The sequence below is a fragment of the Trichechus manatus genome, unplaced genomic scaffold, assembly GCF_000243295.1.
Source record: "Trichechus manatus latirostris isolate Lorelei unplaced genomic scaffold, TriManLat1.0 scaffold00001, whole genome shotgun sequence".
In the NCBI taxonomy this organism is placed as follows: domain Eukaryota; kingdom Metazoa; phylum Chordata; class Mammalia; order Sirenia; family Trichechidae; genus Trichechus; species Trichechus manatus.
The window spans coordinates 41,672,039-41,688,343 of record NW_004443937.1 but is presented as its reverse complement, the minus strand read 5'-3'; the positions used below and the strand labels follow the sequence as shown (position 1 = coordinate 41,688,343).

General features: G+C 46.7%; 1 protein-coding gene and 1 pseudogene across 1 annotated transcript in view; one reads left to right on the top strand and one right to left on the bottom strand.

Annotated features, from left to right (window-relative positions):
- CADPS (calcium dependent secretion activator) overlaps nucleotides 1-16,305 on the top strand; it is a 548,960-nt gene that overhangs the window by 482,526 nt on the left and 50,129 nt on the right.
- Nucleotides 3,131-3,533, bottom strand: LOC111819747 (DNA-directed RNA polymerases I and III subunit RPAC2-like; annotated as a pseudogene).

Below are 16,305 nucleotides of genomic sequence, written 5' to 3'. Positions count from 1 at the left end.
TATTATTGTACTTTAAGTGAAAGTTTACAATTCAAGTTAGTCTCTCATACAAAAATTTATACATACATTGTTATGTGACCCTAATTGCTCTGCATATACTGTGACAGCGCACTCCTCCTTTCCACCCCTGATTTCCCATGTCCATTCAACCAGCTCTTGACCTCTCTGCCTTCTCACCTCACCTCTGGACAGGAGCTGGCCATTTAGTCTCATGTACTACTTGAGCTAAGAAGCACACTCTTCACAAGTATCATTTTATGTCCCATAGTCTGGTCTAATCTTTGTCTGAAGAGTTGGCCTTGGGAATAGTTTTAGTTCTGGGCTAACAGAAAGTCTGGGGGCCATGCTCTCTGGGGTTCCTCCAGTCTCAGTCAAACCATTAAGTCTAGTCTTTCTAGAGAATTTGAGTTCTGCATCCCACCCTTCTCCTGCTCCATCAGGGACTCTCTGTTGTGTTCCCTGTCAGGGCGGTCATTGGTGGTAGCCGGGCACCATCTAGTTCTTTGGGTCTCAGGCTGATGGAGTCTCTGGTTTATGTGGCCCTTTCTGTCTCTTGGGCTAATACTTTCCTTCTACCACTTCTTAACCGTGTTCCCTGGGAAAACTCTCTGAGCCACAGTTTGTTCATTTGTGAAATGAAGAGGCAAGCTCTTATAGGAATTAAATAAAATGGTGCAATAAAGGCATTCAATCATTGGTAAATGCATCCATATTTTTATATATTACTGCATATCAGGTATTAAGTATTTCTATATTGTCTATGAGAAGACTATACAATTAATTGCCTTTCCCAAGGTCACACAGGTAATAATTGAGAAAGCAGGAGCGAGAGTCCAGACTTGGAATCCAATATTCTCTTTTCCATTTTCTGAAAATTTTTTAACACTGGTCCCATTTATAGGCAACTTAGGGAAATCTGACTTTAAAACATTTCAGCATTTAGCTGTTCCCTTTCAAATGCTACTCAGATTTTGAAAGCTAGTGATCACTTTTCTAAACAGTAGTTCTCTGGTGAGCTACCCTGAGAAATTCTGAGCATCACATCTGTAAACTCGGGCCCTCCCAAGAAAGCAAGTGGGGGAGGGTGGCATCACGGAGTATGAGCATCTGTGCAGCATTTACATGGCGCACACATGGGGACAGCGCCTCACAGTTGGCAGGACACACGCTTGTTCTTGGATGAGCAATGAAGACATCTCAGCCCCTCTGGAGACGGAGCTCCGGGCACCCATTGTGCTGTCTGTGTGTCCACATGCACCTCAGAGGTTGTATTTTTCTCCAACCCTCAAAGTGTTGGAAGGGGCTTTCACTGACTGTCACTTGTCCCCAAGCAGGAGCCACCAAGGTTTGCTCAACTGCTCAACTGCTCACCTGCACACACAGTCCCAGTATATCCACCACTCACACATTCTGTCTCACTCAAGCAGTCGGCCCCTCAGTTGGCACTTGCAATTTATTCATCTTCCCGAGATGTACTTAGAACATCCAGATTATGTATTGAGGGGAGTTGCGTGATTTCGCTTTTGCCTTTGTAGAAGACATAGCTCAGAACCAGGATTTTAGCCAACCAGAGCTCTTGAAGAAGTGACCTGGGAGAAGATACATTCTTCTTGCAAAGTGCCTTTCTCCACTAGAGCATTGAAATTTTTATCTCTGGTTCTGTTCTTTTGTCAACAGCGTTTTAATGAATGTAATACGGCATAGGACCAAAAAATGAAATAGTATGGAAATACTCATGATTTTTAAAAAAGCAGCAGCTCTCTGCCCTACCCCTTCCTGCCCTCATCCCTTACCCTGGAAGAGACCCTTCTACACTATTTTGTTTTTAGTCCCATAGCCATAAGTACTATTCTTGTGTTGCTATTCCTTGATCTATCGACCTTAGAGATGACTTGACCGCCCACTGTGATGGATGGAGCTTTAGCTCACTCACCGCCTTCCTCTTCTCCTTCTCCTTCCTCCTGGTACAGTTCTGCCCGTGTCGTTGTTTGTCCCTTGGTATCTTTTCTAAATTTAAATAATACCCTTCCACCTTTAGTTCTTGTTTCCCCTACAAGGTGAGGCTATTAACACCCAGACCCTTCATTCTCCTTGCTTCCACCTCCAACTGATCTCATGTTCTAACAGGAGAATGGAATGACACACCTCTTCATTCTTATCATTTAAGATGTGATAACCTGTATTCATGAAGGTCTCTTGCCTCAAGACCAGCACTGTCCAATAGAACTCCCTGCAATGCTGAAAATGTCCTATAGCTGAGCTTACCAATACAGTAGCCACTAGCCACATGTGGCTCTTGAGCACTTGAAATGTGGCTAAAGGGACTAAGAAATTGAGTTTTTTATTTGTATTTCATTATTATTCATCTACATGTAAATAACCACATGTGGCTGGTCGACTTACAGTCAGATGAAGCTTGCTGTGTAAGTCCAGTTACCTAGCACAGTGTGATTTTCCAGCAGAAATTGTAGTGATAGCTGACAGTTACGTAGTTTTACTTACTGTGTTCCAGGAGCTGTTCTAAGAACTCAGTTAATAACTCAACAACCCTGTCACGAATAAAAAAATTAAAAAAAAACCCACTGCTGTCAAGTCAGTTCCGACTCATAGCATCCCCATAAGACAGAGTAGAACTGCCCAGCGGGGTTTCCAAGGCTGTAATCTTTACGGCAGCAGACTGTCACATCTTTCTTCTCTGGAGCACTGGTGGGTTCGAACTGCCAGCCTTTCTTATCCCCATTTCACAGATAAGGAAAATGAGTCATGGAAAGGTTAAGTAACCTGTCTAGTAAGTAGCAGAGCTAGAATTTGACCCCATTTAAACCAGCTCCAGAGTCTCTGACCTTAACCACTTCTCTATTCTGCCACTAATTCCAATTAGAAATCCCCAAATCCTTTTTCAGGTACTTTCTTTCTTTTTTTTTTTTTTTTTTAAATAAAAGCAGGAATTTATTCAAAGACTACAAAGATAATTGCAGAGAATCCAACAGCTGCAAGGGGTGGATAGCCAGAAGCACGCCTTTCTGAAGGCTGGATCACGCTGTAATCACACAACTCTACTTCTGGGTTCTGCGTGATCATGAAGAGAATATCCTAGCATATCCTCATCATACATACAGTGCATAAGGGGCTAGAATGTGGATGCATTCCTGCTTGCCTTTTTGGTCCTTATAGCCCTTTATGCTCGCCTCAAACTTGTCAAGCCCATGTTGGCAGGCATCTCGAGCTCATTCAGGCATCTCTGGAACGGCTCAACACCCGGAAGTCCACCTCGTGTCTGAATGCATAGATTAATTTTGCTCTCTGAAGGATGGGTTGTAGTGTAACCACAAAATTCCACTTCCAGGTTCTTCATGGTCCTGTAATGAGGAGAACCCCCTAGGGGATGGTCCTCTTTGTGCAGTAGAAACGTCACAGGGTCTCTTACCTGTTCCAGCTGCCTGGCCCATTTCCAGGGCAGTCTTCCTCTCTCCTTCAGCCACTGAGGGCTTCAGCCTGTGTGTTTTTGTCTCCAGCTCCTGGTCCTCTTCCATCCTGGGGTGGGCTCTGGGCTCTGCCCCATATCACACATCGTGCAAGCAAAGCAGGAAGGGAGGGAGGGTCAGATACTTTCCATCTGCTGACGAATGATGTGGTCACGGCCTCCCCCACGGTATGGGCCTGAGCAGTGCTTATCACGGGGGCTGTGTGCACTTAGATGTAATCACTGCCCCTTCCATTCCTGCAGCAAAGAGACCATGAGAACTGGGAGAGACAGGCAAACGCAGGAACTCGGGGCAGATCCGCAGAAAGCCTTGCTGTCCAGTCACAGAAAGGTCATTCCTTTGGCCTGGTGATTCCCACAACAGTACAATAGCAGCTGGTATGTAGTGCTGGTTGCTGTGTCCCTTTATCATGCCCCTCTGTGTGCATCATGGAGACACTGGTCGTTCGGTGGTAGAATTCTTGCCTTTCATGCAGGAGCCCTGAGTTTGATTCCTGGCCAGCGCACCTCACACACAGCCACCACTCACCTGTCATTGGAGGCTTGTGTGTGGCTGTGATGCGGAACAGGTTTCACTGGAGCTTCCAGAAGAAGACAGAGTAGGAAGAAAGGCCTGGAGAGCCAAACGATCCCATCCGCAACCTATCGTGGGGATGGCGCAAGACCGGGCTTGTTGTGTTCTGTTGTGCGTGGGGCCGCCATGAGTCTGGGCCGACTCGCAATCACTAACGGTAACAACATGTGCATCCTGCTCGTTAATCCTCACAGCAGCCGGATAAGGCGCAGATGCGGTGGCTGCAGCCTCCCAGGTTGCTGGAAGGATTAAATGAGACCACTCATGAGAAGCGCCTAAAACAGGGCCTGGCAGTGGTGACCACTCAGCTCATGCCGCCTTTTGTCTCTTTGCCAAGTCTGCCCACTGGGCCATGCTATGCTGCATTGTCTGCTACCTATGTGAATGCTCTTTATTTATCTCTAATTTGCTTTTTCCCTTTCTTTCCCCGTTACTATAGCTTTTTCCTGGGGCCTCATTTCCAGAGCTCTTATTAATACTAGAATGTTAATAGCACTCTGTTTTACCGCCAGGGTATTTATAACCTTTTCAGGGTGTGGGAAGTGTTTCCTATCCCACGTTTCTCCCTAGAATCTGCTTCGTGCATCGCCCGAGAGTTACAGGCTTGTTTTTGTTTTTGTTTTTTTAAATCTAAAGGCGACCTTAGCAGAAAATGGCTATTATAATAGGTAAGGACATAGAGCCAACATGGTAGGGACCTAAATGAGGTCCATCAACTAGTCAGTGGTCAAATTAGGATCGGAAATGCACGTTTTCTGATTTCCCTGGCTCCCCACCCTGTTGTCTCCCACTCAAGTCATGTTCCAGACTAGAGGTCACAGACTTCTGTAAAGAATCAGGTAGTAAATACATTATGGAGCTCTGGTGGCACAGTGGTTAAGAGCTCAGCTGCTAACCAGAAGGTCAGCAGTTCGAACCCACCAGCCGCTCCTTGGAAACTCTATGGGGAAGTTCTACTCTGTCCTATAGAGCTGCTATGAGTCGGAATCAACTCAACGGCAACGGGTTCGCAGGTCACATACTCTGCTGCAATTGCCTGACTCTGTCACCGTAGTGCAGAAGCAGCTGTAGACAGTACATAAATGAATGGGTGTGGCTGTGTTCCAATAAAGCTTTATTTATGGACAGTGAAATGTGCATTGTAGACAATTTTCACAGGTCGGGAGATACTATTCTTTTGCCTTTTTTTCAACTATTTAAAAATGTGAAAACCATTCTTAGCTCATGAGCCGTACAAAAACAGGCAGCAGACTGAATCTGGCCCATGAGCCACGGTTTGCCAACCCCTGTTCTAGTCTATAAAATGATGGGATATATTCAGTACAGTCAACTCCCAGCTAACCATGAGCGAATCAGACACTAGTAATACAATTAAACCAGTTGCCGTCAAGTCAGTTCCAACTCCTGGTGACCCCGGGTGTGTCAGAGTAGAACTGTGCTCCATAGGGCTCTCAGTAAATGAATTTTCAGAAGTAGACCAGAAGGCCTTTCTTCCAAGGCACCTCTGAGTTGACTTGAACCACCAACCTTTCAGTTAAGAGCTAAATGCACTAATCATTTGTACCACCCAGAGACTCCTAATACTATTAATGTTTATTGAGCTCCTGCTGTATATGAGACACTGTGTTGAGCACTTTGCATGATAGCAACCTATTTTGGGGCCTCACAAGAACCCTCTGAAGAAGACGCTGTTGTTATCCTCCTTTTGCAGATGAGGTTTCCCAAGGTCACACAACCAGTAAGTGATAGAGCATAATTCAAACCAAGGTCTGCGTCACGCCAGAGCCCCTGCACCTCTCACAAAGAACGTTCCATTCCCCTTCTCCCAGATCCAGGCTGTCTGAGGGCAGGAAACAGCCTTAGAACTGTACATTGTTTTCAGAACATCAAAAGCGTGGTGTAGTGAAGAGCTCTCTGCTTCCTCCTAATCAGATCTGGGCTTGGACTCCAGCTCTATCACTTACTGTTTACCTCTTGGCAATTGCTCAATCCCTCTGAGCCTCAGTTTGCTCGTCTGTGAAATGGGAATGGTGGTTATACAGCAAGGATTCGTTGAGCTAATAGTTATATATGACGTGGCCAGCACAGCACCCCATATATATGTGCACAATAAATATCATTCAGGATCAGGTGAAATCAGGCTGTTCCTTGATAACTTTATAGTCAGGAGACCTAGGGATACCCAAATCCTGTCCTAGACCACTGCCGACCTCCCCACAGCCTCCTCCAGGGAAATAGATGTAACGGATAGCCCTGGGAAAATTTCAGACAAAGCATTGAATGTTTCCGTTCTCTGTTTCTGCATAACAAACTATACCCAAATTAGTAGCTTAAAACAATCATTTTGCTCACACTTTTGTGGGCTGGAATTGGGGAAGAGCTCGCCTAGGAGGTTTTGTGGCTTCGTGTGGCATTGGCTGGAGCCACTCGCTTGACTGCATTCAGCAGATGGCGGGGCGGGGCTGGGGCTGGATGTCTGATAACTTGGCATTTCTCCACGTGGCTTGTCTCTCTCCGCGTCGAATCTTACCCTCTGGACTTCTCTACGGGCTTGTCACAGCACGGGAGTCTCAGGGGAGTCACACTTACACGCAGCTGCCTTTCAACAGTGAGGAAGGAGAAGCCGCCAGCCCTCTGCAGGGGTGGGCTCAGACCTGGCATAGAATCACTCCCACCATATTCCGCTGGTCACGGCAGACACAGGCCACCCCAGACACAAGGCAGGGCGGAGGGACAGACTCCCCATCTCAAGGAGGAAGCGGCATTCACGTAGCAGTGATCAGTCGCTGTCAAGTCATTTCCAACTCACAGCGACCACGTGTGTCAGAGTAGACCTGCTCTCCGTCGGTGTTCACTGGATGGTTTTGGGAAGTAGATTGCCAAGCCTTTCTTCTGAGATGCCTCTGGGTGGACTCACACTGCCACCTTTTTGTTAGCCGCTGAGCACGTGAACTGTTTGCGCCACCCAGTGACTCCGGCCCGCTCTTGCGGGAAGCAAAGCAGTTGCCGACAGGCGTCTTTGGAACAAACTACCACACTGTGAACTGGGCTTCACATCTGCATTCCAATGCAGAGAACTCTGAGGGGACTTCGGAGTCACACGGACCTGGGTTTGATGTGTGCGGCATCACGTTCTGGTCGTGTGGCCTTGGGGAAATGTACAGCTTCTGTAACCGCATCTTCGGTATCCTTATCTGCAAAAGGAGGATAACAGCGGTATCCTCTTCAGAGGGTGCTTGTGGCCTTAAAGTACACTGACAGCGTGCAAAGTGCTCAGCGTGGTGCCTGGTATACAGGAAGAGCCCAGTAACATGAGCTAATAGTGGTTTTAGAGGGTGATTCACTCATGGTCAGCGGGAGTTGGCTGTACGAAGTATGTTCTTATCATGCTGGTCTCCAAGGCTCTCTTTCTAAGAGATAAGTCTGAGGAGCTAGGGAGAAAGAGAATCAGAGAGAGGGTCTTGACCACAGCCCGGAACATGGCCAGGAAAGAAGAGAGGAAGTAAGGTAGCAGGCCTCTTATTGCAGGATGTCACACATTCCTGCCTGAAGCATTCTGACCACAAAACCCAAGTGTGTGGGGCTTCCAGGTGTAATGGCCCCTGTCTTAGGCTGGGTTCTCTAGAGAAGCAAAACCAGTGAAGCATATAAATATATAGAGAAAGAGATTTGTATCAAGGAAATAGCATATGTAGTTGTAGAGGCTGGAAAGTCCCAAGTCCGTGGGTCAGGCTGGAGGCTTCTCCTGACTCATGTAGCTGCAGGGGCTAGCAAACCCCAGATTGGCAGGTCAGATAGCAGGCCTCTGGCTGACAGGTGGCGAGGCTGACAGAGCCCAAGATGGGCAGGTAAGCTGCTAGCTCAAGTCCCAAGAAGCAGAGGTCAGACGAACAGGAGCCAGCTGCAGAATCCAGAGCAAATAAAAGCCAGCGAGCTTTGCCAGGAAGTCCACCTATATTGGATGTAGGCCACACCCCCAAGGAAACTTCCTTTCAACTGATTGGCTGCTCATAACGTTTCATCATAGAGATGATTACATTGTATCAGATCCCATTATGGAGGTGGTTACATCATTGCATAGCTGCAAAACCACATCATCACTGCCAAACCACTGAGAATCATGACCCAGCCAAGATGACACACGACCTTAACCATCACAGCCCTCCCCACTAGCAAATATAGCCCACCCAGTGCCCTGGAATCTGAGCGATCAGATCAGTCTCCTTGGAGCTGGCAGAGAAAGGGAGTATAAAAATAACAAGGAGGGAAATGCAGAACAGAACTTCAAATTCTTATGGAATCCAGACTTTCTGGAGCCATGGAGGCTGGACGAACCCCTGAAACTATTACTCAGAGATAATCTTTAAAAATTAAACCAAAAAATATCCCAAAATTCTTCTTAAAACCAAACAGTAGTTTAGCTGAACTAGTAAAGAATGTCTGCCTTGAACATTGTGCTCTTTCAAGATCTGTCTACTTAGGATCAAACTGGCAACAGCAATGTGAAAGATTAGATAGTAACTTTAGGGGGCAATGAATTTATGTTAATGGAGGAGGAAGAACTCAGAAAAGGAAGGTGAGAATGGTTGCACAACTCAAAGAGTATAGTTAATGTCACTGAATTGTACATGTAGAAACTGTTGAATCTGTGTATGTTTAGCTGTGTATATTCTCAACAACAACAACAAAATAAATAAAATTAAAAAAAAAAGAAAATAAGCAACATTACTAAGCACATACTATGTGCTGGGCCCATGCAAAGGTTTTCACGTACATTAACCCACTGAATCCTTTCCATGCGCTAAATGAATGAATATAGGTAGACTGCTTAGAATAGTGTCCTACACTGGTAAGCGCTTAAGAAACCTGTCTGTTATTATTAATAATCCATACGATCACCCGATGAAGAGGTATTGTTATCGTTACTGTTGTTGTCATTATTCCTATTTTCAGAGTGGAAGCTGGTGCTTAGGGAAGGATGACTCCCTCGCCCCCAGCTGGTGGGTGACAGAACTGGATGCCAGCCCAGGCATCTGACTCCTGGCCCCAGATCTTCCCCCTAGCCTGTACTGCCTACAGTATATGGGAGAAAGAGACACTTTAAGCCCTTCTTGTAGAGGCAACAAGTACCAGTCCCTTTTCTTTTTTGGTAAAAACTATTTAATTGTGCCTTTTTGCACTTTCTTTGTCTCCCTTTAAAGAAAGTGCTAGAAACCTCTACCCCGTTTAAGGAAGGAACCTGGATACTGAGTAAAGAGTACCATTCAGCAAATTTTTATTGAGCCAGGCAGTGTAGACACTGAGAAGAGAAGGAAATTCTTAATCCTCATAGAGCCCGCATTCTAGATATGAGGATGGTGACAGATGATAAAACTGAACGAATAAGAAATAAAAATATTTCATGAACGGTGGTGGCACTGAGTAACATTTTTACATACAATCCTTCCACTGAACAGCCTTGACTCTCAAAAAAAAAATTTTTTTTTTTGTTAATCTAGATCTTTTCAGATTACCTGGGTTAGGGAAATAGAGAAAGGAGCAGAGTAGCACCCTTATTCTGGCAGCAGAAATTTCAAAGGCCGAACATGGAGGTAAATTTTGCGAGCTCCTTGAAATGGTGGTGTGGTTGGCAGTTTCTAAGCCAAGGCAGAGAAATCAACCTGTGAAGTCAAATGCGGGGTGGAGTCAGCTCGTGCAGAGAAGAAATCATTTCCGTGGTTGACTTTTTTAAAAGACCTCGGGGAGAAAGGAGAGCTCAGGAGGTCACTAATGCAGTGGTATCTGTTCAGACTTCTTTTTTCTTCCATCTCTGAGTCTTACCCACCAGATTTCTGTTTGCAAAAAGGGCCTAATCCACTTTTTTTGTTTTTGTCTGTGCATTGATTTAATAGCATCAAACCCTGAGGCCCTCGTGGTCTGCACCTGGGTTGCTTTTTCTCCTATTGAAGCCAGAGAAGTGGTTTAAGCCCCCGCCGCGCTCCCTATCAAAGTTACACAATGATTGACTCAGGTCCCCTTATTAGGACCAGGCAGAAGAAAACCCCTTAGTCACCAGCATTGTGAAAATCCCGGAATGGTGTGTGTTCAATGAAAAGATTACCTTGGGCACCTGAAAAATAATGGAGGGGCTCAATAGAGAAACCATTAAGCCTGTCTACACACGCTAAGTCAGGTGGAGGGTCGACGTAATTAGCTGGGGCATTCAGACCAGAGAAACCCATTTTGGACCTTCTGCCCCCAGTGAGTCAGCGCAGATAATTATTCAAATCCCTCCGACATTTTTGCTGGAGAAGCCATTTTAGGTTGTGTCTACACACACACAAACACACACACACACAGAAAGTACGTCTTAAATATGACTGGCTAAAAGAAGTAGTTTGATAGATGTTTTGTTTTTCAACTGGATAATAGGCAGCTTCGTGGATAGGAGGTCAAAAGCTGTAGCTGATGAGCTGTATGACCTCAAGCTAAGTCACTCGATTGCTCTTAGCCTCAGTGTCTTCAATTGTAAGATTGAAGTCTTAGTAGACGCCCTCAAAGAGTTGTTGTATTAAGTAAGCTAACAAACGCAGTATTCCTAACTCAGTGCTGGCAAGTAGTAAACACTCAAGAAATGTGACTTATTGTTATTAGTGGTTGGGTGAACATGACTCAGCTGAATGTTTGGAGAGACTGTGCATTTAGACATCATCTAAGAAGGGGCGGGAAACTACGGAACGAACGCCTTCATCCTACAGCCTCTGATGTGGTGCCTTGCTCGGAATAAGTTTTCTTTGCTTCAAAAAAACAAACAAACCCGTTGCCATCCAGTCAATTCAAATAGAACTGCCCCATAGGGTTTCCGAGGAGCAACTGGTGGATTCGAACAGCCGACCTTTTGGTTAGTAGCCAAGCTCTTAACCGTTGAGCCACCAGGGCTCCTTTCTTTGCTCTGGGCGGGTGAACCACGTGAACAAGTTGGTCACAGGCAGCTTGTCTTCCTCCCTTGGTCTGCGTCAGCTTTCCCTTATTTGAGTCTCCATTTCTACCCTCCTTTCCCGGAATGAGTCCATAGGGTGGCTTGTGGATACTGCTAACAAGGAGAGACCACCCCATCAAAGGGGAAGGTGAGAAAGTGGGGAATCTCAGTGAATGAAATCAGGCTGAAGTCACCGTTCTTGCCTGTCCTTTGAGGGCACCTGAGTCCCTGCTAAGAAGGGAGGCCAGGCCAGATGTGGGTCAAACCCCTCTCCCTCGCCCTTGTCCCTTGTTCCAGGGCAGGTGGCTTGGTCCCAGAGAGCTGCACAGAGGGCCCTGGCCTGGGGAACTGGCCTCTCCCTCACCCTGGCTCAGCCATCCCGAGGCAGGGGAGCAGAGGTCTCTGCAGGCGGCGTCAGCGTTTGAGGGCTAGTTCTTCGGTGCACAGGGTGCCAGAGAATCAGCCAGAAGGTCTGCCAGACTGAGAGTCAGCCCAGATACTTGCTGGTAACCTGGGGAAATTCCAGCTTCCTTTTCATGGCAATAACTGGCCCGTGGGCTAGAGCTGGGGGGTGAAATTGGCTGTCCCCACCAAGATGAAGTGTGTTTGCTTTGTCTACACCAGTAAACTGACATTTTCAGTAATGATGGTAAGAGTTTTACCCGTTTACCCATTGCCGTTCAGTTGATTTTGACTCCTAGCAACGCTATAGGACAGAGAAGAACTGCCCCACGGGGTTTCCAAGGCTGTGCTCTTTACAGGATCAGACTGCCATATCTTCTCCCGTGGAGCAGCTGCTGGGTTTGAACCACCGACCTTTCGGTTAGCAGCCGAGCATTTAATCACTGCGCCACCACGGCTCCTTATTATAAGAATAGCTAACAGGTAGTAAACATTTACCATATGCCCCGCACTGTTCTAAACACTTAGATGGATTGTCTCGTTCAATCCTCGCAGTATCCCTTTGAATAACATTATTATTGTCCCCATCAATGTTACTTAATAATGTTAAAAACAAAAACAAAAACCCCGTTGCTGTTGAGTCAATTCTGACTCATAGCAACCCTACAGGACAGAGCGGAACTGCCCCATAGAGTTTCCAAGGAGGGTCTGGTGGATGTGAACTGCCGACACGTTATTAGTGAGCCCACAGAGAGGGCTCAGAGAAGCTAAGTAACTTGCTCAAAGTCACCAATTTAAACAATGGCAAGGCCAGACTTCTGACCCAGCCAGTCTTCAACCCATCCTCATAACCACTTCACTGTGAAGATTTCTTTTAAAGTTAAAAAAGGGAAAAGGAATTCACTCACACACACACGCTTTGGGCAACCGTTATGGAAAAAGAACATCCATGAAGACCAAAAGCAAGTATAAAATAGGTCGTGCTTCTTGAGAAGTGTGTACTCTGTTCATCAAAACAGCACCTCTCGGTATGGGGGAAATAGTCTTGTGTGACTTGTGAGGCCAGGGGCATGCTTGGGTGTTCTGGCCCTTAGCCATGATTGCAGATCCTTGGTGGGTTGGGAGGACCTGGTCATCCCTCTGGGTAGCTGGCAGAAAGACACACGGATACTTAAGATAAACGTGACGCATAAAGGCAGCATTTGGACATTGTTCTGGGAGCGTTCAGGAACCAGAGTGGTGGCCCTGGTCCTGCCATTGTTTTCACTCTGCTGCATCTCAGTGTGTCAACTGTACCATGTCCACCCCTCAGAGAGGCGAGACGTAGAGAGCAGGAAGCAGCTGTAGAGGTAGCCGATCGCATTCAGGGTGTCCTCCATACCCTCTCCGTGAGCCATTCCAGTGAGGAGGTCTCTACCAGCGGAGATGGCCAGTCGCTGGCTGGATTGGGATGCTGTATGAATCTTCTGGAGTCCCTGCCATTTAACTCATTCATCCTGATTCTGTGCTCTGGAACTACTGGGAACAAGTTTAATCCTTCTGCACTGAAGCTCCTTAACTACACAGAGATTATGGTTTTCTTCCCATTAGCCCTTCTGTATTAGTTTATAGGACTGCTGTAACGAAATATCACAAAGTGGGTGACTTTACGTAACAGAAATTCATTATATCAGAGTTCCGGAAGCCGGGGTCTGAGATCAGGGTGTTGGCCCTGTGGGTTCCTCCACGGCTTTGAGGGAGAAACTACCACGCCTCTCTCCCAGCTTCTCCCAGCTCCAGAGTCCCTTGGCTTACAGCTGAGATGTCACATGACACCTTTCCTCTGTCTCCCTGTGTCTGTGTCTTGTCTCCTCTTTTACATGGATAAAATATAGGATTAGGACCCACCCTACTCTAGCTCCGCTGCTAACCAAAAGGTCAGCAGTTCAAATCCACCAGCTGCTCCTTGGAAACCCTACGGGGCAGTCCTACTCTGACCTATAGGGTCGTTATGAGTAGGAATGGACTCGACAGCAGTGGGTTTTTTTTTTGTCTACTCTGGTAAGACCTCGTGTAAAGCTAACTGATAACATCTCCAAAAAACCCTGTTTCCAAACGAGGGCACGTTCACCGGGCTCGGACTTCACCATGTCTCTTTGGGGGGAGACAATTCAATGCATGGCACCTTCCTTTTCCAAGCAAGATGCTTTCGCTTTCACTTTTGTTATGGAATACAATTGTAGGCTCCACTGTATCCTCATCGTCACCATCCTTCTTAAAGTTCCAGTGTCCAGAGCCAAAATGATGTAAGTCTGTGTGTCAGAATAGCCATAGAGCTGCAACTGATTGTGAGCTCTTTATTCCTGCTATTATGGGGTGGAGGAGTAAGTGTGAGTGCGCAGTGAGCGGATAGATAACCCAGCCTAACAAACTGGAGGCTGGTACTTGTAGGAGAGTGGATGGTTTTCATTCATGACATGGAGCTTGCCTCTTCTTCCCAAACTGCCTTGGAAGGAATAGAATTTGGCTGGTGTCATTCTCCGGATTGGAACTGCACGTCAGTGGTAAATGGAGAGTAGGCGTGTTTAAAGGTTGATCATTTCAGCTGTAGCAAAACTCCTACCAACTGCCAGGCATCAACTCTACAGAGCAAGGAGGCAATTTCTAGCTGAGGAGAATTTTTTTGCCAGCCCCTGCTCTGACCACTGCACCTTGAGTTCCTTGTACTTCCCTACCATTGTTGAGGGCTTCAAGAGATCCAGAGGAGAAAGTTAGGCTCAGAAGACCCACATGTCAGTCCTGGCTTCTCTCCTGACTTAGACCATGAGCAAATAAATTCGTAAAATTCTCTAGGTTTTAGTTTTCTCAGTTGTGAAGGGAGATGAACAGCAGCCCCCATCTCCCAGGGTGACTTCAAAGAGAAACGGTACACGAAAGTGTTTTTGCAAAGTAAAAGACATCATATAAACGTTAGTGTAAAGGCAGAAGATTTTAAAGACAGAAAAGCCACATTCTTACCTGAAAGAAATTCTGGAACAGGAATGGAGAGGAAAGATTTGGGAGTTGGGAATCACTTAGTAGAAATGTTAATTGTGAAAAATCCAGAAAGCTTTCCTCAAAGCCCTTTAAGGGCCAAGAGTGGTTTCCTTAACCCAGCAGCCATTGCAAGCGGTCGGCGGTATCTACACCCATGCTGCTCTGTAGACTGAGGAACACAGCAGCTGCTCCATTTAGTCATTCCTCTGCTTGTTGTTCAACTGTTCTAAAGCCAGAACCGATCACTCGCCGTCTCTCATGCCTTCCCTCTACACATCTTCCCTGAGTGCCCTTTCTAAGCCAGGTACCAGGTGAGTCCCTGGGGAGGCAGCCACGAGCAAGACCGATACAGCCTTTGCCCTCATGATGTTCCATGGGAGACAGACGTTGCCCAGAGAATTACTGAATTGCAATTGCTGTTAGAGCTGCAAAGAAGAAGTGTGGGTCTAAGACAATCTGTAACACGAGAATCCTAAGCATCACCTTGGGTGCTGGCAGTAATGCACAAAGATGGAATATGTTACCGCTCAAGAATGAACTAATCATGGTGTGTTTGGCCCTTTAAAGTTTATGAGCACTTCCTCATGTTTCTCACTTATTCAGGCTATTAACCCTGCAAAGTTTTAGAGAGGTAGAAACCAAGGCTTAGGAACTTGACTCGATATTCCCAGGGTCAACCAGATCGGGCACTTACAGAGCTTCTGACTCTAAGTCCTGGGCTCTTTCCACCCCACCCTGTTGGTTCACTGGCTTCTGTCCCTTGGGAGTTGACATTTTGAAAAGTAGCTTTGAGGAAACCACAAGAGGGAAAAGCACCCCCGTGGATATTTTCCCGGGAGACATTTGGGTGCAGGGTGTGATTCCCCGTGTTGACATCAGCCAAATGGCAAGAGGAAGCCTCCCAGAGATGTGAACCAACATCCTAACTGCTTTGTGTGTATTTCAGTCTCCAGTAAGACTGCAAAGCCCCTCTGACCCCCAAATGAAGTCCCTCGGTCTTACCTTGCCCTTAAGGAACATGTGTGAGCTGAGTCAAAGTGAGCCATGGATAATATCAGACATGCTCCCATCGATTTTATTCCTTATAACCAGCTGTTCGTCAGCTTCTCACGGCACCCAGCCTCACCCAGATTCCCTATGAATTGGTCATCGCAGCTTCCACTTGGCCCACGCTCACTGCCCTCTAGGACTTTGTGTGCGCTTGCCCCAATACAGCCTGCTAAAGGAGGCACTACTAGCATCCCCACTGTGCAGATGAGGCAACCGAGGCTCAGGATGAAGTCACTTGCCCAAGGTCACACAGCTTGTAAGTGTAGAGCTGGGATTCGAACCCACATCTGACTCCAAACTCCATGCTGTCAAACACCACACTCTAACACTCCCTCTCCAAAAACTGAAAATAACATTTTATAACCACTTCTTGCAATTTCCTTCTGGGTTTTTCAGCACCTAAAGCCAGAAGACACAACAGCAGCCTGGGTGCATTTCTGAAAGGCTCTGGTACCCTCCCCACTCCTACCCACGGACACGCATCTCCCTCTGCATTGAGGACGCCTGCCCACCACATCCCCTGCTCTAGAAAGGAGTTGAGTTCATTGAAACTGACAACTGAGGGATTCATTTAGGATAAGCCTGCTCCCAAACTACGCAAAGATCCAAGACCCAAGAGGTGACTGTGCCTTGTTGGGTTCTCTGGACGAAGCCTGAATCAGCTTAGGCCCAGCTAGAGTCACGGTTCACCCTTTTAAAGGGAGGGAGGAAAATGCAAAGTTCCCACACCAGCTAGAGAATCCAAATCCACAGAACTGTGCAATCTCTCTCCTCCCTCCCTCCCTCCCTCCCTCTCTCTCTCTCTCATTCTCTCTCTCCCCC